This window comes from Loxodonta africana, chromosome 10 (assembly GCF_030014295.1).
Source record: "Loxodonta africana isolate mLoxAfr1 chromosome 10, mLoxAfr1.hap2, whole genome shotgun sequence".
Classification (NCBI taxonomy): Eukaryota; Metazoa; Chordata; class Mammalia; order Proboscidea; family Elephantidae; genus Loxodonta; species Loxodonta africana.
This window is the reverse complement of record NC_087351.1, coordinates 25,593,849-25,615,010: the sequence shown is the minus strand read 5'-3', so window position 1 is coordinate 25,615,010 and position 21,162 is coordinate 25,593,849.

Genomic DNA, 21,162 nt, shown 5'->3' with positions numbered 1-21,162 from the left:
CTATCATGAAATTGTAGTTAAAACTATTTTCAATTTAAAAAAGAAGGGACCAAAATGGAATGAGCACGTTTCTCTTTGTGGTATTCTTAGCCAAGATGGAGAATATTATTTCCAATACTTCACAGATTTTTTTAAATCATTTTTATTCTGAGGAACTTCTTTAGATCTTGTCTTATGACTCATCTCTTTCAAGAAGTCTTCCCTGATTATTTTCATCCAATATTTTTATCTATATTCCTTAAGCACACTAGTATACAGATTATAAAGCAGTATCACAAATGTGTTTTTTTTCCAAATGTATCATCTCATTTCTGCAACTGATCAAGATTATAGACAGCCTACCTTCTTCTCTGCTTGGAAATGGCACAGAGCTGGCTGTACAGTAGGTACTTGTGACAAAGCCTTCTGGTTATTACCTCAATATCTGTTGCCCTTTTTTTTTTTATTAGTAACAGAGACTTGACAATATTTATGGAGGCTGAGCTAAAATGTTGCATCTTCTTTGCAGCTGAGAGTGGACAACATGATTTTAGCAGTAGCTGAAGAGTGGGACTTTTAAGAACTCTTTAGAACTGTGTCTTTACACTTCAGCTTTTCCATACATGACTGTCATTAACATTTTGTTTCATTTTCTTATAACTATTTTTCCTCTGCAAAAGAATCTTTCTATCATTTTTTATATCTTTATTTTTTAAATAAACAATAAATACACTGAAATTTATTTAAAATGGCAGGCTACTTTAGTTTTATTTTTCCCTATTAAGATATAAACAAAATGATACTAATACTACTACTAGTAATAATAACAAAAGATTAAAAATAAAAAGGTTTTGACCCATGAGAACAAAGAAAACAGGATAGAATTTAGATTAAAAAAAAAAAAAAAAAAACCCAGTGCCCTCGAGTCGATTTCGACTCATAGCGACCCTATGGGACAGAGTAGAACTGCCCCGTAGAGCTTCCAAGGAGCACCTGGCAGATTTGAACTGCCGACCCTTTGTTTAGCAGCGAAAGTTAGATACAGACAAGAAATTCCAACAAATGTCTGTAATTAGAAAACAAAGGAGTGGTAACCGATCTGGCAGGGTTGAGAAGGCTAAATCTGAAGTACCACAAATTCATCCCCCAGAATCCCTGAGACTCTTAGGGTGCCAGAATACACGTAAAGGAGATGGTGAGCTCCAGTACTGACAACAGAGAGATTAAGAGAAAGGAGTTGTTCCATTTCCATTCCTTTCTCTTCACATGTCACTTCCAGATGCTCACAGGGACATGGACCTCACAAACAGCATACTGGTATCTTCCCTTAAGAAGCTAAATGATGTTAGAGAAAAGCCTTTCACATTCTGCCTTTGGAGATCACAAATGAAATGGCTGTCTCCCTTCTGGAAGCCTAAACTGAAACCTACGGATTAGCTTTTGGTCAAAATTTTGGTGCCTCATACTTTAATATATGTAAGATATTCACAGAAAGCTCCCACAGAGGAAAAAATGTGAGCCTTTAGGAAGTCTGAAAAGAATCTGTGGAATCAGAGATAACATGGGAAAAATAAACTTCAAAAAAACTTTAATACCTTAAAAATAATAAGAGAAAATATTTGCAGTCCTGAATTGTGAATAGGATACTTTAAAAAGTAAAAAGAGAATAAACTATTTTTGGAAAATATAAAATACAAAAAAGTAATACATATAATTTTAAAAAATTAAAACATATTGAGAGATAGCCAAAGAAGTTTCCTTTAAAGTTGAGTAAAAAATTCAAAGAACTATTGTTTTCATCTTTTGGCTATTATGAATATGCTGCAATGAGTATTGGAATACAAGTAGCTGTTTGAGTCCCTGCTTTCAATTTTTTTGAGTGTGTACAGTTAAAAATTTTATAGAGGCAAAAGTTAAAAATGGCTTCCCTGAGCCAAGAGCCAAACAAAATAAGCCGTAAGGCCATTTATGAGAAACTGAAACAGACAATTTTTCTTTATCAACGTGAATCAGCATGAGTTAGGTTGCTATGAGTTGGAATCGACTCAAGGGCAATGGGTTTGGTTAGCAATATTTATCAGCATAAGTTAGCAAAACTCAAAACCAATCAAGATAAACCAGCTTTGTATTCAGTGACTAACTTCCCCCAAACAAAAGGCAAATTAGATGTGATTAACCAATCAAACAAAGCAAAGGGCAAGGGCAAGATACCATCTTGGCTTTATTTAAAAGTACCTTGTAACTGTTTGTAATCTTGAGCCCCCTTGGGGGACATTGTTTAGGGGTGCTTCCTGTTGACAAAAAGTTTTCCTTGCTCAACAAACCTTTTTAACTCTAATTGACTTATTGATCAGATTTTTCTTTCCATAATACCTGGGAGTGGAATTGCTTGGTCATCTGATAGTTTTATGTTTAACTTTTTGATGAACCATCAAACTGTTTTCAACAGTGGCTGCACCATTTTACTATCTTGCCAGCAATGAACAAGTGTTCCAATTTCTCCACATCCTCAGCAATACTCATTATTTTCCATTTTTCTGATACTAGCCATCCTAGTGGGGTAAAGTGGTACCTCATGTGATTCTGATATACACTTCCCTAATGACTAATGACATTGGTCATCATCTTTTTATGTGCTTAATGGACATGCGTATATCTTCTTTGGTGAAATGTCTGCTCAAGTCCTTTGTCATTTTTTAATTTGGGTGGTTAGATTTTTGGTGTTTAGTTGTAGGAGTTCTTTATATATTCTGGATATTAAATCCTTCTCAGATATAAAAGTCCCAAATATTTTCTCCCATTCTATAGTTTGTCTCTTTACTTTGTTGAATGTGGTATACACATACAATGGAACATTATTCAGCCATCAAGAGAAACAAAGTTCTGATATAGGCAATGAATGTGGATGAAACATGAAAACATTATGTGAAACAAGTCAGAAACAAATAAATATTGTATGATTCTATTTATGGAAAATATCCAGGATAGGCAAATGCATAAAGAATAATTTTACCTGTTGTTAGCAGGAGTGGGTAGAAGGAGTAAATGGGGGAAGTATTTCTTTACTGGTACTGAGTTTCTATTAAGGATGACGGAGAAATTTGGAATCAGATAGTGGTAATGATTACACAACATGGGGAACGTATTTAATCTCATTGAAATGTACATGTAAAAATGGTTGAAATGGCTATTTTGTTATATATATTTCTTCACAATAAAAAAAATTTAAGAGAAAAAATTCAAAGAAGTAAAAAATAGGATAAAAACAAGAAACAAAAATTGAGTTAGGAGAAAAAGCATTCGACTCAGATATGCTCAAGAAGAAAAGAGAAAACACAGGAGGAAGAATTTAAAAGGAACAACAAAGATAAATCCCATAGAGCAAAAAGGCTTGTTTCCAGATTAAAAAAAAAAAACCACCAAGTGTCAGAGCAATGACAAAAACAATCAAAAAACCAAGGCACATTACTGTGGAATTTCATTACCTTAGAGATTGAAAGATTACAAAATTAGTAAGAGAGAGAAAATACGGGCCAAAATCAAAGAGCAAAAATCCAAATGGCATCAGACTGCTGCATAGCAAGACTGAGCTCTAGAATAGGGTGGAAAAGTGACTAAACCGAGGAAAATGATTTTCAGCCTAGAACCCTATACAGAACCAAACCATCAATCTGGTGTGAATCTTAAAAAACTGAGATGCTGGCATACCTATATTGGGTGACTTCAGACCTAAGCTAAAACTCCATTCTGAATTAAACTAAGATCTTCACTTCTACTCAAGAAACAACTCAGTCTGTTTGTCAAAGTTTAACTGCTGTAAAACAAAAAGGGCAGGAGTTGGAATTTCTAAACTAGACAAGGATTTGATTGCTGTGAAGTGTCTGTTAAGAATGTTTACTCAGCTCTGTCTAAAAGAATGCCTTCTGAAGTATGTATCCTGGAGGTTAGGAAGTAGAATTAGAATTCATAATATTAAGACGAAGGTTGTAACTGACTCATAACATTGCAACCAAGGTAAAACATCAAGCCTTAAAGTCCAATATCCTGATTCCCAAATTAAACTTAATTTTCACTTACTGCAATCATTCTCTTAATTTCTGCTAACTCTTTTTTAAATGTGTAACTGAGTTAAAACAGCCTATTACCTTAAAGATAAGAAGAAAAGAGCAATCGTGCAGCTGTACTAACTCAATAATGATCATAATATTAATTCTTACTATTTATTTATCTAAATTTTATTGTGTTTTATGTGAAAGTTCAGAGTGCAAATAAGTGTTTCATTCAAAAATTTATAGACAGATTGTTTTGTGACCTTGGTTGCAATCTTTACAACGCGTCAGCGCTCTCCCCCTCTCCCTTCCCACCCTGAGTTCTCCATGTCCACTTGTCCAGTTTTCTTGTCTCTTCCTGCCTTCTTGTCTTTGCTTGTGGGAAAGTGTTGCCCATTTGGTCTTGTATACTTGATTGAACTAAGAAGCATGTTCCTCACATGTATTATTGTTTGTTTTATAAGCTTGTCTAATCTTTGGCTGAAAGGTAGACTTTGGGAGTGGCTTCAATTCTGAGTTAGCAGAGTGTCTGGGGGCCATAGTCTCGGGGGTTCCTCCAGTCTCTGTGAGACCAGTAAGTTTGGTCTTTGTTTTGTGAATTTGAATTTTGTTCTACATTTTTCTCCTGCTCTGCCTGGGACCCTCTGTTGTGATCCCTGTCAGAGCTGTCAGTGGTGGCAGCCAGGCATCATCTAGTTCTTCTGGGCTCAGGCTGGTGGAAGATGTGGTTCATGTGGTTCATTAGTTCTTTGGGTTAATATTTTCCTTGTATCTTTGGTTTTCTTCATTATCCTTTGCTCTGGACATAATGGGATCAATAGATGTATCTTAGATGGCCCCTCAGGATCTTTAAAAACCCCAGATGCTATTCATCAAAGTAGGATGTAGGATATTTTCTTTATGATCTGTATTATGCCAATTGACCTAATGTCCCACAGTAACACGGTTCCCAGCCCTCAGCCCCAGTAACTCAGTCCCTCAGGGTGTTCAGATGTATCTAGGAAGATTCTATGACTTTGCCTTGATCAAGATGTGTTGCCTTCCCCTATATTGTGTGTTGTCTTTCCCTTCACCAAAGTTAACTTTTCTACTATTTAGTTAGTGACTTCCCTTCCTTATCCCTCCCCTCCCTAGTAAGTATCAAAGATAGTTTTTTTTCTGCATGTAAACATTTTCTTGGGTTTTTATATTAGTGGTCTCATACAATATTTGCCTTTTTGTGATTTATTTCACTCAGCATAATGCCCTCCAGATTCATCCATGTTGTGAGATCTTTTGTGGATTCATCATTGTTCTTTATCATTGCACAGTATTCCACTGTGTGTATGTATCATATTTGTTTATCCTTTCATCTGTTGATGCGCCCTTAGGTTGCTTCCCTCTTTTTTGCTACTGGGAGCAATGCTGCAATGAACATAGTGTACATATATCTATTTGTGTGATGACTCTTATTTCTATAGGCTAGGAGTAGGATTGCTGGATCATATGCTATTTCTATTTCTAGCTTTTTAACGAGGCATCATATCATTTTCCATAGCAGTTGTGCCATTTTACATTTACACCAGCAATGCATAAGTGTTCCAATCCCTCCAGATATTGCTTACTCTGGATCTTCTTCTCACCTCGGGTTCTTGGGACTTTGAGCTGGGATTTTACCAGCTATCTTGGGATTCATCAGCCTCCACAGCCTGAGAGTCAGTGGCCTGCCATCTTACCTGCCAATCTTGAGATTCGTTGGCCTCTGCATCCTATGAGTGAGAGGCCTGCTGCTTGCCCTGCCTGCCTGGGGTTTGTCAGCCCCTGCAGTTACATGAGTCAAGAGAAGCCTCCAGCCTGACCCACAAACTTGGGACTTTCTAGCTTCTACAACCGCATATGTCATTTCCTTGATATAAATCCCTTTATATATGGTGCTCTGGTGGTGAAATGGTTAAGTGCTTTGGCTGTTAACCAAAAGGTTGGCAGGTCAAATCCACCAGTTGCTCCTTGGAAACCCTATGGGGCAATACTATTCTGTCCTATAGGGTCACTATGAGTTGGAATTGATGCAACAGCAACAATTTATTTTTTTTAATACATACATTTATATGCTTTACTGGTTCTGCTTCTCTAGAGAATCCAGCCTAAGACATTTGGCACCAAGGGTGATTCTAGAGAATCAAAATTTTAAGGATGAGTTTTCTAAGTTGGTTATCAAGTCTGGTCAGTCTTAAAGATGTTGATGACTCAGCTTCTGGTAGTAAAGAGAGCACTGCTAATCCATGGTGTGCACTGGCAATAGAAATACACAAAATATCACCATCAGTAGATCAGGTATTGGTGAGAGGTAAGATCCTGGGTGATCACATGTTTGATGCCTTTCTACAATTTGTCAGAATTAAAAGTATAAAAAAGCTAGTTGGTTGGCCCTAATTTTGTTAGAAAAGTGGTGAAAGAAAGAGATGAGCATAGAACTTCAGTCACAGCCCAAGGACTGCATAAAGGACCTCAAAGTTTCCACTTGCGCTTTGAAATAAAACCTTATTTCTTATAGTAACTGAGTTGATATTGCTGAAAAGCAAACTCAGAGTCATATTATAAGAGTGGCCGAATTACAATACCAACTCAATTCTCTACCTTGAATGGCATCTGAAGCTAAAGTGAGGGTATTGATTGGAAAGAAATGGGATCCTGAAACTTGGGATGGAGACATATGGGCATATAATCAAGAAGCTTGTAGCACTGAGCCCCTAAATTCCATTGAATCACTCCTGGCAACAGAACCAGCCGTGTCATTCCTATCTGAAAAGATTACTCCATCTTCATCTGCTAAGTCACCATCCACAGTAAAACTATTAGCCCTTCCACCCCCATCTGATGAGATTAATCTAGCTGTGCCTAAAGAGCCTTTGCCGGAGTCATTCCCTTGAGAAGTGTCTGAGTCATTGCTTGAGGCATTGCCTGAGGAGACACCTTACAAGATGTTGCTGCATGATCTCAGTACACATCCTGCACCATCCATTTTTGCCTCTAGATCTATAACGACTTAAGTCCCAGTGAGTCCCAAAAGTGAAATACACAACATGACCCACGAGGAAGAATACTACATGCCAAAAGAACTGTTTGAGTTTTCAAACACATACAAACAGAAATCTGGGGAATATATGTGGAAATGGCTATTACAGGTGTGAGAAAATGATACAAGGAACATAAACTTGGATCAGTCTGAGTTTATTGATATGGGCTAACTAAGCATGGATTCTCATTCAGTGCTTCAGCTCAAGAGGTTAGGAAACGATTTAATAGTTTATTTGGTTGGTTCGCCGAAGTAGGGATTAAGCGGTGTCCCACGCTAAACAAGTTGAAGTGCCAGACGTGTCTTGCTATACTGTAGAAGGAGGAATTCAAAGGCTTAGGGAAACTGGCATGTTAGAATGGATTTACCAGGTTAGACCCACAGACCCACACATAGAGTGACTGGAGGACACACCTTTTACCACAATGGTGAAAGAACAAATTTGTGAAGAACAAATCACAACATTCTTAAAGACTGCTGTGATTGCTATTTTATGTAAGTCAGATTCAACAGCGAGAACTTCCCTTACTGAATTAAGGCACCTGACTACAGTGAGGCCCTGGTGGTGCAGTGGTTAAGAGTTTCACAGCAACCAAAACTTGGCATGAGCTGCTCCTTGGAAACCCTAAGAAGCAGTTCTGTTCTATCCTATAGGGTCGCTATGAGTCAGAATTGACTCAATGATAATGGGTTAACTACAATTGGGCTGATTGGACCCTGTGTTGGTAGGGGCCAAGTGATGGCACTCAATCACCAAAGACAAAGTGGGCATGGTTATCATAATGGACAGCGGAGTCAAAGCAGTAATTAGAATAGTCTGACTTATATGGACTTATGGCATTGGCTACTTAGTCATGGTGTAACTAGGAATGAAATAAATGGGAAATATAGTAAATATTTACTTAATCTGTACAAGTGGAAGAATTCTAGGTCAAGTGAATGGTAGTCTAATTTAACTTGCCAAAATAGAGATTCATGGCCTCTCAATAAATTCCCAGACTTGAGCCAGTTTACAGATCCACAACCCCTTGAATGAAGAGCGGTCAGGTCCCCTTGAGTACAGACCCCACTACACTGCCAAAAATTTATACTGTTACCCTTTCTTCCAGCCTTCCCCAAACGGATCTATGGCCTTTTATGAGAGTGCCTGTTGGGGAACTGTTGGGGAAAATGAAATAATCAGACCTTTGGGGAATTACTGGATACTAGCTCTGAACTGACACCAACTCTAGGAGACCCAAAACCTCATTGTGACCCAGCAATCAGATTGGCGCATATAGAAGCTAGGTTATTAACAGAGCCTTAGCTCATATTTGGCTCACAGTGGGTCCCTGAACCCATACTGTAGTGATTTCCTTGGTTCTGGAATGCATAATTGGAATAGATTTACTCAGCAACTGGCAGAGCCCCCACGTTGAATCTCCAAAAGTGGAATAAGGTCTATTATGGTTGGAAAAGCCAAGTGGAAGCCATTAGAACTGCCCCAACCTAGGATAATGGTAAGCCAAAAGCAATACTGCATTCTTGGAGGAATTGCAGAGATTACTGCCCCCATCAAGGACTTGAAGGATGCAAGGGTGGTGATTTCCACCACATCCCCATTCAAATTGCCTATTTGTCCTGTGGAAAAAAACAGATGGATCTTGGAGAATGACAGTGGGTTATCAAAAACTTAATGAGCTGGTGACTCCAATTGCCGCTGCTGTTCCAGCTGTGATTTCATTGCTTGAACAAATTATTACATTTCCTAGTACCTGGTATGCTGCTATTGATCTGGTTAATGCCTTTTTCTCCATACCTGTTTTGAAGGACCACCAGAAGGAATTTGCCTTCAGCTAGCAAGGCCAGCAATAGAACTTTACTGTCCTACCTCATGGATATATCAATTTTCAAGTCCTATGTCATAATTCATAATTCATCTCATCATTATAGGGTCTCTATGAGTTGGAATCAACTCGACTGCACAGGTTTTTTTTTTTTTTATGTCATAATTTACCCTATGGGGAACTTGATCACTTTTCCCTTCCACAAGATGTCACACTGGTCTGTTACACTGATGACATTATGCTAATTGGACCTAGTAAGGAAGACATGTCAATGACTATGGACTTATTGGTAAAACATTTGCATGGTAGAGGGCAAGAAATTAATTCAACAGAAATTCAGACACATTCCACCTTGGTGAAATTTTTAGGGGTCCAGTGATGTGGGATATGTTGAGATATTCCTTCTAAAGTGAAGGATAAGTTATTCCATCTGGTCCCTTCCACAACTAAAAAGGAAGCACAATGCCTGGTGGGCCTCTTTGGATTTTAGAGGCAGATATCACTCATTTTTGTGTGCTACTCTGACCTATTTATCAAATGACTCAAGAAGTCACTCGATTTGAGTGGGACCTAGATCAAGAGAAGGATCTGCAACAGGTTCAGGCTGCTGTGCAAGCCAATCTGCTAGGTACATGAGCCTGGAAAAGCTTTCAGCCTGATCTACGGACTTGGAACTTTCTGGTCTCTACAACCATGGAGAAATTTTCTTGAAATCTCTCTCTCTCCCTTTCACTGGATTTACTTCTCTAGGGGACAAAGCCTAAGACAGAATTAAACTGATTTTCCTATGTCGATCTTGTATCCAGCTACTTTGCTGAATCTTTCTACTAGTTTCAGCAGTTATCTTGTGGAATCTTTGGATTTCTGTATATATAGGGTCACATCATTTGTGAATAGGGATAGTTTTATTTCTTCCTTTCCTATTTGTTGTTAGGTGGTGTCGAGTTAGTTCCAACTCATAGCATAGTAGACCATAAGGTTGCCCAATTCACAATGGCCAGTATAGGTCCATTTTAGCTGACTAATGCCTAGACTATCTATGTTTATGCATTCCATTTAATTTGATGATTTCCAGTTTTCCTAGATTCGTACTTCATACATTCCACGTTCCATTTGTTAATGGATGTTTGAAGTTGTTTCTTCTCATTTTGAGTTATACTACATCAGCAAATGAAGGTCCAAAAACCTTGATTCCTTCCACATCAATAAGGTTGACTCTACTTTGAGGAGGCAGATCTTCCCCAGTAGAATTTTCAGTGCCTTTCAACGTGAGAGGCTGATCTTCTGGCACAATGTTCCCTGTTATTCATAAGGCTGTCACTGGCTAATTTTTTCAGAAGTGGACTGACAGGTCCTTCCTAGTCTGGCTTAGTCTGGAAGCTCAGCTGAGACCTGTCCACCAGGGGTGACTCTGTTGATGTTTGAGCTACCAGTGGTATAGCTTCCAGCATCACTGTAACACTCAAGCCACTATAGTATGACAAACTGACCGATGCATGAGGTTTCCCAATGCGGATGCCCTTTATTTCTTTTTCTTACCTTTTTGCTCGAACTTGGACTTCCAGCATAACGTTAAATAGGAGTAGCGATAAACGGCATCCTTGTCTTTTTCCTGTGCTCAGAGGGAATGCTTTCAGCCTCTCTCTGTTGAGAACGATATTGACTTTTGATTTTGTATGGATGCCATTTATCATGTTGAGGAATTTCTCTTCTATTCCTACTTTATTGAGGGTTTTATCAGGAACGGATGTTGGACTTCATCAAATGCCATTACTGCATTGGTTGTGATGATTATGAGATTTTTTTTATTTTTTTCCTATTTTTGTGGTGGATTACATGGACTGATTTTCCAATGTTAAACCATCCTTGCTTATCTGGTATGAATTCCACTTGGTCATGGTGTATTATTTTTTTTTGATATGATGTTGAATTCTGTTGGCTAGAATTTTTACATCTATTTTCATGAGAGATATGGGCCTGTAATTTTAATTTCTATTTGTTTTTCATTTTTATTGTGCTTTAAATAGAAGTTTTCAGAGCAAATTAATTTCTCATTAAGCAAAAAGTAAGAATTACATAAATTGTTTTGTGACATTGGTTGCCAACCCCATAATGTGTCAACACTGTCCCCTTCTGTGCCCCAGGTTCCCTGCTTCCATTCGTCCAGTTTTCCTGTCCCTTCCTGCTTTTTGGATGGCTTACCCATTTAGTCTCTTATACATGACTGAACTTTAAAGTGTTAAAAATCAAAGATGTCAGTTTAAGAATTAATGTGTGCCTGTCTCAGTCCATGGTGTTTTCAATCTCCTTATATGCATGCAACAGCTGGACAGTGAATAAGGAAGGGTGAAGAAGAACTGATGCCTTTGAATTATGGTGTTGGCGAAGAATATTGAATATACCATGGGCTAACAGAACGAACAAATCTGTCTTGGAAGATGTACAGCAAGAACGCTCCTTAGGAGGAAGGATGGTGAGACTTTGTCTCGTGTAATTTAGACATGTTATCAGGAGAGACCATTCCCTGGAGAAGGACATCATGCTTGGTAAAAGAGTAGGTCAGTGAAAAAGAGGAAAACCCTTGATGCGGTGGATTGACACAGTGGCTGCACCAATGGGCTCAAGCATAACAATGATTGTGAGCATGGCACAGGACTGGGCAGTATTTTGTTCTGTTGTACATGGGGTCGCTATGTGTGAGAATCTACTCGACAGCACCTAAAACACTCACACACGTAATTGAGCTGTGACGCATATTCCTCACATATGATATTGTTTTCCATATAGAATTGCCTAACATTTGATTGAAGGGTGAAACTTGGGAGTGGCTTCAGTACTGAGTAAAAAGTGTGCCTGGGGACAGTCCTTTTGGGGGTTCTCCAGTCTCTGTTAGACCAAGTCTGGATTTTTTTTGTGTGTGTGTGTGAATTTGAATTTTCTACATTTTTCTCCCACTCTCTCCACGACCTGTATTGTGATCCCTGTATTGTCAGAGCAGTCAGTGGTGGTAATCAGGCACCATCTAGTTGTTCTGGCCTCAGTCTGGCAGAGGTTGTGGTAGTTGTGGTCCATTAGTTCTTTGGACTGATCTTTCCCTTGTGTCTTTGGTTGTCTTCATCCTCCTCTGCTCCAGCCAGTGTGGGAAACCGGTGGCTGTATCTTAGATGGTCACTTGCAGGCTTTTAAGAACCCAGATGATTTACTACAGTTGGATGTAGAACATTTTCTTTATAACATATGTTATGTCGGTTGACCTAAATGTCCCCTGAGACCATGGTTCCCAGCCCTTAGCCCAGTAACTTGTTCTCTCAGGGAGTTTGGATGTGTTTGTAAAGATTCTAGGAACGTGCCTTGGTCAAGGTTGTGCTGACTTCCCAGTATTGCATACTTTCTTACCCTTCACCAAAGTTACCACTCATCTACTATCTTGTTAAAGTTTTTGGTATCTTTGCCTGGCTTTGGTATCAGAGTTATGCTGGCTTCAGAGAATGAATTTGAGAGTATTCCTTCCTTCTCTATGCTCTGAAATTGTTTGAGTATACTGGTTTAAGCTCTTCTCTGAATGTTTGGTAGAATTTTCCAGTGAAGTATCTGGCCAGGGCTCTTTTTTTGTTGTTGTTGTTGGAAGTTTTATTTGTCACCTCTTCAATCTAATCTCTTTTTATGGGCCTGTGATCGTTAAGGTTGTGTGTCAACCTAAGTGGACCATGATTCTCAATGGTTTGGCAGTTATAATGTAGTTTGGCAATTGTATAATGATGTAATCACCTCCATGATGAGATCTGATATAATGTGACCACCTCTATGATGGTATCTGCTGTGAGTAGCCAGTTTGTTGAAAGGGAGTTTCCTTGAGGGTGTGGCCTGCATCCAATATAGGTTGACTTTCTGGCAAGGCTTGTGGGCTTTTTCTCACTTTGGATCCTCACAGGATGTGCTGGCTCCTGTTCATCTGACCTCTAGTTCTTGGGACTTCAGCTAGAAGCTTATCTGCCAATCTTGGGATTCCTCAGCCTCCGCAGTCTGTGAGCCAGTGCTCTGCCAGCTTGCCTGCTGCTCTTAAGATTTGTTGGCCTCCTCAACCTGTGAGCCAGAGGCCTGTTTTCAGACCTGCCATTCTTGGGTTTGCCAGCCTCTGCAGCTAAGTGAGTCAAGAGAAGCCTCCAGCCTGACCTATGGACATGGGACTTTCCAACCTGTACAACTCTGTGAGCCATTTCCTTGATATAAATCTCTCCCTTTCTATATATACATATAGATGCTTCACTGGTTTTGCTTCTCTAGAAAGCCTGGCCTAAGACAGGGTCTGTTCAGATTTTCTATCTCAGCTCGTGTTAATGTGGGTAGGTAGTGTGCTTCTAGGACTTTTTTTTCATTTCTTTTAGGTTCTCGAATTTGTTGGAGTATTATTTTTCATAGTATTCTGTTATGATCCTTTTTATTTCAGCTAAGTCTGTTGTAATGTCCTCCATCTTATTTCTTACTTGGGTTATTTGCTTTCTCTTCTGTTTTTCTTTTGTCAGTTTGGCCAAGGGTTTGCTGATTTTGTTGATAATTTCAGAGAACCAACTGTGGTCTTGTTAACTCTATTGTTTTCTGTTCTCTATTTCATTTCTTTTGGCTCCAATCTTTATTATTTCCTTTATTCTGTTGTCTGTGGACTTCTTATGCCATTCTCTTTCTATTTGTTCAAGTTGTGGGAATAATGTTATGCTTTTGGCCTGTTTTTTTTTTTTTTTTTTTTTTTTGATGTGTGTGTTTATTGCTGTAAATTGACCTCTGAGCACTACATTTGCTGTGTTCCAAAGCTTTTGGTATGATGTTTTAATTCTCTTTTAATTATAGGAATTTGTTTATTCCTTCTTTGATTTCCTCTTTTACGCATTTGTTTTTAAACTAGTTGCTATTCAGTTTCCACGTATTTGATTTTTCTTTTTCCTTGTTCTTTCTGTTATTGATTTCTACTTTTAAGGTATTGTCATCAGCAATGTTTTGTATTTCTCTGGTGTTTTGGATTTTATTGGGGATTGTTTTGTAGCCCCAAATATGGCCTATTCAGGAGAATATGCCGTGCACGTTGTAAAAGAACATATACTTTGCTGCCGTTGGGTGGAATGTTGTATATGTGCCTATGAGGTCAATTTGGTTGATTTTACCCTTTAGATCTTGTATCTTTTTGAGTTTCTTCTAGATACTCTGTTTTTTGCCAAGAGTGATTTGTGAAAGTCTCCTATTATTATTGTGGAACTGTCTATTTCTCTTTTCAGAGCTGTTAGAGTTTGTTTTATGTATTTTGTAGCCCTGTTGTTAGATGCATAGGTATTTATTAAAGTTATGTCTTCTTGGTGGATTGTCCATTTAATCCTTTTATAATATCACTCCTTGTCTTTTTATTGTTGATTTTACCTCAAAGTCTATTCCATCTGAAATTAGTATTGCCACTCCTCTCTTTTTTGTTTGCTTGATATATTTTTTCCATCTTTTGATTTTGAATGTATTTTTGTCTTTGTGTCTAAGCTCTGTCTCTTGTAGACAGCATATTGATGGGTTATGCTTTTTTTCTTTTTTTTTTTAATCCATTCTTGCACTCTTTCTCTTTACAGGTACATTTAAGCCACCTACATTCACTGTGATTATCGATAGGTATGAGTTCATTGCTGTCATATTGTTGTGTTTTTGTGTGTGTGTGTAGTGCTGATGTTGTCTCTGTTCCTCTTACTTTCTTGTGCTGAGTTCTTTTTGTTTGTCGGTTTTCTTTTCTTTCAATATTATATATTTTGTGTTTACTGAGACTTTATGTTTTTCTTTTTTATGCTAATGAGTATGCTTATTAGCATTCTTTGTGGTTACCTTGAAATTTACCCTTATCTCTATAGGTTGGAACCATCCTTTTATTACTTAGTGTGATCATTAAAGTTGTGTGTCCACTTGGCTGGGCCATAATTCTCAGTGATTTGGAAATTATGATGTAGTTTGGCATTCATATAATGATGTGATCACTTCTATGATGAGATTTGATATAATGTGATCACCTCCACGATGGGATCTGCTGTGAGTAGCCAATCAGTTGAAAGAGAGTTTCCTTGGCGGTGTGGCCTATATCCAACATAAGTGGATTGTCTGTCGAAGCTTGTGGGCTTTTGCTTACTCTGGATCCTGCAGTTGGCTCCTGTTCCTCTGACCTCTGGTTCTTGGGGCTTATCTTCAGTCTTACCTGCCAATCTTGGGAATCGGTCTTTGCAACCTGTGAGCAAGAGCCCCGCAGTCTGACCTGCCACTCTTGGGTTTGCCAGCCCTTCTGGCTACGTGAATCAGGAGAAGCCTCCAGCCTGACCTATATATTTGGGATGTTCTAACCTCTACAACCACATAAGCCATTTCTGAGTGGCAGGAGGGCAGGGGCAGTACAGGCCTGGTGCAGTTGTAGGCCTGAGCCAAGGATACTCTAGCTGTCATGGCACAGTGAGGGTCAGTGAAAATGGTTGATGGCATACAGGGCTAGGTGGGGGAAGTAAAAAATGAAAAGAGAGAAAAAGAATTTAAAAAAAGGTAAGCGAGCTGGTGGGGGTGAGGTTGACTTGATGGCCTGGTGGCAAAAGGGGGAGCTGGCATATGGGGCTAGGTGAGAGGGAGAAAGAAAAGGAAGAAAGTGTAAGAAATGGCAAAAAGTAATTATCAGCTCCATACAAAAGCTGTTGGTATTTTCATTGGGTTTGCATGAAGTTTTTTTTTTTATTAACTTTTATTGAGCTTCAAGTGAACGTTTACAAATCAAGTCAGTCTGTCACATATAAGTTTATATACATCTTACTCCGTACTCCCACTTGCTCTCCCCCTAATGAGTCAGCCCTTCCAGTCTCTCCTTTCGTGACAATTTTGCTAGCTTCCAGCTCTCTCTATCCTCCCATCCCCCCTCCAGACAGGAGATACCAACACAATCTCAAGTGTCCACCTGATATAATTAGCTCACTCTTCATCAGCATCTCTCTCCTACCTACTGTCCAGTCTCTTTCATGTCTGATGAGTTGTCTTCGGGAATGGTTCCTGTCCTGTGCCAACAGAAGGTTTGGGGACCATGACCGCCGGGATTCCTCCAGTCACAGCCAGACCATTAAGTATGGTCTTTTTATGAGAATTTGGGGTCTGCATCCCACTGATCTCCTGTTCCCTCAGGGGTTCTCTATTGTGCTCCTTGTGAGGGCAGTCATCGATTGTGGCTGGGAACCAACTAGTTCTTCTGGTCTCAGGATAATGTAGGTCTCTGGTTCATGTGGCCCCTTCTGTCTCTTGGGCTCTTAGTTGTCGTGTGACCTTGGTGTTCTTCATTCTCCTTTGCTCCAGGTGGGTTGAGACCAATTGATGCATCTTAGATGGCCGCTTGTTAGGGGTTTGCATTAAATTTTAATTAACTCATCAATAGCTGACGTCTTGAACACTAAGAATACGGGGTGTTTTTCCATCTTTTTTAAGTCTACTGATTTGTCTTTCAGAAGTGCTTCGCACTTTTCGTTCTATTTTGAACAGTTCTTATTAAGTTTATTCTTAAGTAGTTTACATATTTTTTCTGCTGTAAATAGATTTTTTCACTTTGTGTTCTAATTACTCTATTTGTACATTAATCATATTGATTTTTGCATGTTAACATTATATCTTGTCACCATGTTAAATTATTTGACTGTTTGAATTAGTAACATCATTGATTTTCTAGGGATTTCCAGATAAACTAACGTCATCACAGAGTCCTGGTGCAGTTGTTAAGTACTCAGCTGCTAACTGAAAGGTCAGTAGTTCAAAACCACCAGCTGCTCTGCAGGAGAAAGATGTGGCAGTCTGCTTCTGTAAATATTATAACCTTGGAAACCTTATGGGACAGTTCTACTCTGTTCTATAGTGTCGCTATGAGTTGGAATTGATTTGTTGGCAACGAGTTTGGTATCATCCCATCTGCAATAGAGGTAATTTTATTTTTTCAAATATTACACCTGTAATTGTTTTTCTTAAGTAATCTTATTGGTTAACACCTTGAAAACAATGTTTATAGCAGTAGAGACAGTGGTTATATGTGCCTTGTTTTGACTTCAGTGGGAATGCCTCTTAGTTTTTCCAACAAGTAAGATGCTAGCTTATGCATGTATGCATATGTGTGTATTTTATTGTTAACGAGGAACTCATTTATTACTATTTTCTTAAGAGTTTTTAATAGAAATTCATGATAGATTTTAATCTAAAATTTTAGTATGGAGAAATTATATAATTTTTCTCTAGAGCTATTAATAGATTATTAATATTGACTCATCCTTGCATTCCTTGTATAAATCTCATTTCCTTATAGTGATTATTTTTCTTAATACGATGATGGGATTAGTTATTTTATTTAGAATTCATGCATAATTGACCATATATAATAATTGCCTATAATTTTATTTTTTGTGTAGTCTTATCAAGTATAGGTATCAATGTTGTGCTTGCTTCATACAATAATTTTCAAATTTTCCTTTATTTTACATACTCTGAAACAATTTATATAGTGTTGGGACTATTTGTACTCTAAGGATTTAGTAGAATTCCCCTGGGAAACTGTTTTGTTCTGGTGCTTTTTTTGTGGGAAGATCCTTGATAATGAAAGTACAAAATTTAAGTGTAAATTCTTACAGAAAGCTGTTACGCATCCTGAGAAAAGAAAGGGGTAGTGGTATAACAAACATTTAGTGTTTTAGATCTTGGGTGATACTACCTAAGTATTATAGAGCTTTTACGTCTCTACTTGTATGTTCTGGAGTCAAAACCAAAAAACCAAACCAGTTGCTGTCAAGTCGATTTCAAATCTTAGTGACCTTATAGAACAGAGTAGAACTGCCCCATAGGATTTATAAGGCTGTAATCTTTATGGGAATTCCAGGTGGCATACTGATTAAGAGCTTTGCTGCTACCCAAAATGTTGGCTGTTGGAATCCACCAGCCACTCCTTGGAAACCCTGTGGGACAGCTCTGCCCTGTTCTATAGGGTTGCTATGAGCCAGAATAGACTCGACAGTGAGTTTGATTTTTGGTAACCTTTACAGAAGCAGACTGGCACACCTTTCTCCCACAGAGTGCCTGGTGAGTTCAAACAAGCCACCTTTTCCTTAGCAGCCTAGCATTTAACCACTGTACCACTGGGTCTCCTTTTGGAGTTGGGGGTGGGGGGGGACTGTATTTGCTTGAGCTTTGTGTTGTCACTTGTTTCTAATTAGACAAATATAACTTTTTATTTTTGTTTTTTGTTTTGGGGAACATACTTAATAAGTTCTTCTTCATTCCAAGATAATTGAAATGCTCACTCTGTATATTTGTAGTTCTTTATTGTTTTTAAAAATTCTCTGTTCTGCAATTTATGTAGGTGTAAGCTATAAAATCTAAATTTCCCTTTAAAAACTCATTAACCAGTTATTTCAACACAATTTATTAAATGATTTGTCATCTCCGAAATGATTTGAGAGGCCAAATATCTAATGAGTCACTTATTGAATTCTATTATATCTCAGATACATTGCTATACTTGCTCCTTTGATATACCTTTGAATTTTGGAGACATAACCACGTGATAGCTTTATATCATGTTGTTTTTGCCCTTACAAAATGGTCTGTATTTTTCTTGTATTTTTATTCTTCAGGCTGATATTTAGGATCATTTTTGTCAAGCTCTCCAAAATCCTGTTGAATATTTGTGTTATTTAAGTTTATATATCAAGAAAACAAAACAAACAAACAACAACAAAAAACAGTTTCCATTGAGTCAATTCCAGCTGTGTAAGAAAAAATAATATTTTTCAGTATCATTTCTGGCTATTCAGTACTATAAGGAGACCTGGTGGTGCAATGGTTAAAGTACTAGGCTACTAACCAAAAGGTAGGCAGTTTGAACCTACCAGCCACTCCATGGAACAAAAATGTGACAGTCTCCTCCAGTAAAGATTACAGCCTTGGAAACCCTATGGGGAGAGTTCTACTTTATAATACACAGCTGCTATGTCAGTACTATGCTATGTCTTTCTATTTACTCAAATTATTTATGTCTTTGAGTAAAGAGCTTTCATTTATTTATAAATATCCTCCTTGCTTTTTAAAATTAGCTGTATTTTTTAGTTTTGGCTGTTAATGCTGGTCAACACAATTAGGCAAAAACGTGGATGTGTGCTATCATGTTTGTCAATCAAACTTTGTATAAATATTTAGCCAAAGCAATAAGAGAAGAAAAAGAAGTGGCTGAATTTTGTGAAAGTGAAAATTAAGTTACTGCTATTTGCATATGATGTGATCCCTAACACTTTCTTGACTCTTTCAGTTTTTTCATACGGAACATTTCTAAGTGTATCCTCTCTTACTGAATGTTTCATGAGTTCTTTCTTTTTCATTGTTCTTAAAGGTTTTCCTATCAACCTCATGTTGAATATTTTATTTTAACTAAATCTCAGAGAAAAAAGTACTCAGACTCTCTATCCCATTTTGATGCTTCTGTAATAGTTAAAAACATACCTGAAGAACAAGTTCTAGCAACTAGTGTAGTTTTCAGGAACTGACACGGTTTTACCTTGTACACCTCTACTTTGCTATTGTTCTGGCTTTGTCCTAATTTAACTGCCTAAATATACCATCCAAGCAAATACAACACAAGAAAAATGAATTCCCCCAGACTGCCTTGTTAATCACAAGTCTTCCTGCCTTAAATTGCATTTATTGTACTTTGCTTGTTAAACTCTATCTCTTAAAATATATGGCCTATTTCTAACCTCCTCTTAATTTAAGCCAAAACATTTCCTGAAATTTTAGTTTCTATGATTGTTTCTCTCTCAGTGCACATTTGGAAGGCAAAGAGTGGGATGCTTATTCAAGCTCCCTGAGCCAGGGAAAGAGCTATGAATTTCTCCATTGGTCTCTTTTTCATGAGATATTCTAGGGGATGCCATGGACTAAAATCTAGGGATGTTTTTAAAATAATTAATTCAGCATTATTTGAGTAGTATTCAGTGCCTATTCTCCCAAGAATTTGGAATACATTATATATGAGTACTATTGACACTTTATTTCTGCATGTTCATGTGCACTTAGTAAGAATTTGGAAGAAGCTGAATTGATTTTCAACCACTTAGAACGGAACACGGGCTCAAATTTTTTGAAGATGTTTATGTTAAACCAAGCTCTCTACAAACACGCATTTGTTCTGATATTTCCTCTGGGGTCAATCCAAAGAATTTATGTCTTAAGCTCTCTCTGAGTCTTTTCATCCCCAAGTTAAACACAGGTCTTCAGAAGTTTATGGAAGGATACCTCATGGACTTCATGGATCACTGAAGAGGAAGTTTGCTTTTTTTTTTTTTTGTATTAAAAAGCAATTCTGTTTTCTTCACTTTACAAAATTCAAGTATGCCTTTGAGAGTACAATATGTGGATAATTTTAGGAGGACAAATTTCTGAAAGATGTGTGATGGAGATCAGGCTGACAGAAAAAATGAAATAAAATCAAACACTATTGGCCGTAAAACATTTAATTTGTTAAATAAGGCTGACACTTTAAAAGAATCATTACAGGATCATGAGACTATGAGGAGGAATGTTGCCTATATATTAAAACACAGTTTAGTTCATTACATATTCACTTAATCTTTACTTTGCATCATTGCCTTTGGGCAATATTGTGATTAGTGGAAGAAAATTCTTGCCCTCTTGGACCTTACCATCTAGTGAAGGAGCCAAAATGTTCATATATAAAAGGATAATTGCCTGTGCAAGACAGTATATGTTACATTCTAGGGGAAAGGTATAGACAAGTGTTTGGGACTTGAAAGATGGAAGAGTCAATAATAGGTTGGTTTAGGGAAAAAAGGACTATTTCTCTGTAGTTCATCATTTTATTCCTGGTGTGTTGTGTGGGGTCTGATGTGAAGTAGATATTGATTAAACACATGTAGAAGACAATGAATACAATTTAAAAACATAGTTTAGAATTAAAGAGTAAGGACTTAAGGCCCTCTTTGCATCCATAGGTAATTTGATCAAGTAATTTATCCCATATTAACATAGGATTTGGACACATGTCTATTTTCGTAAGGGTTCAGCATCTCTAAATGATACAGTCCTTTGAAACAGTAGAATAGGAAGCATTCATTATACTTTAAAAAAAAAAAAGAGGGGATAATATCACAGAACATAACGTTTTCCACTCAAAAAACTTCTAAGTGTAATTAGTTATTTCCCACACTTGTTCGGAGCAACT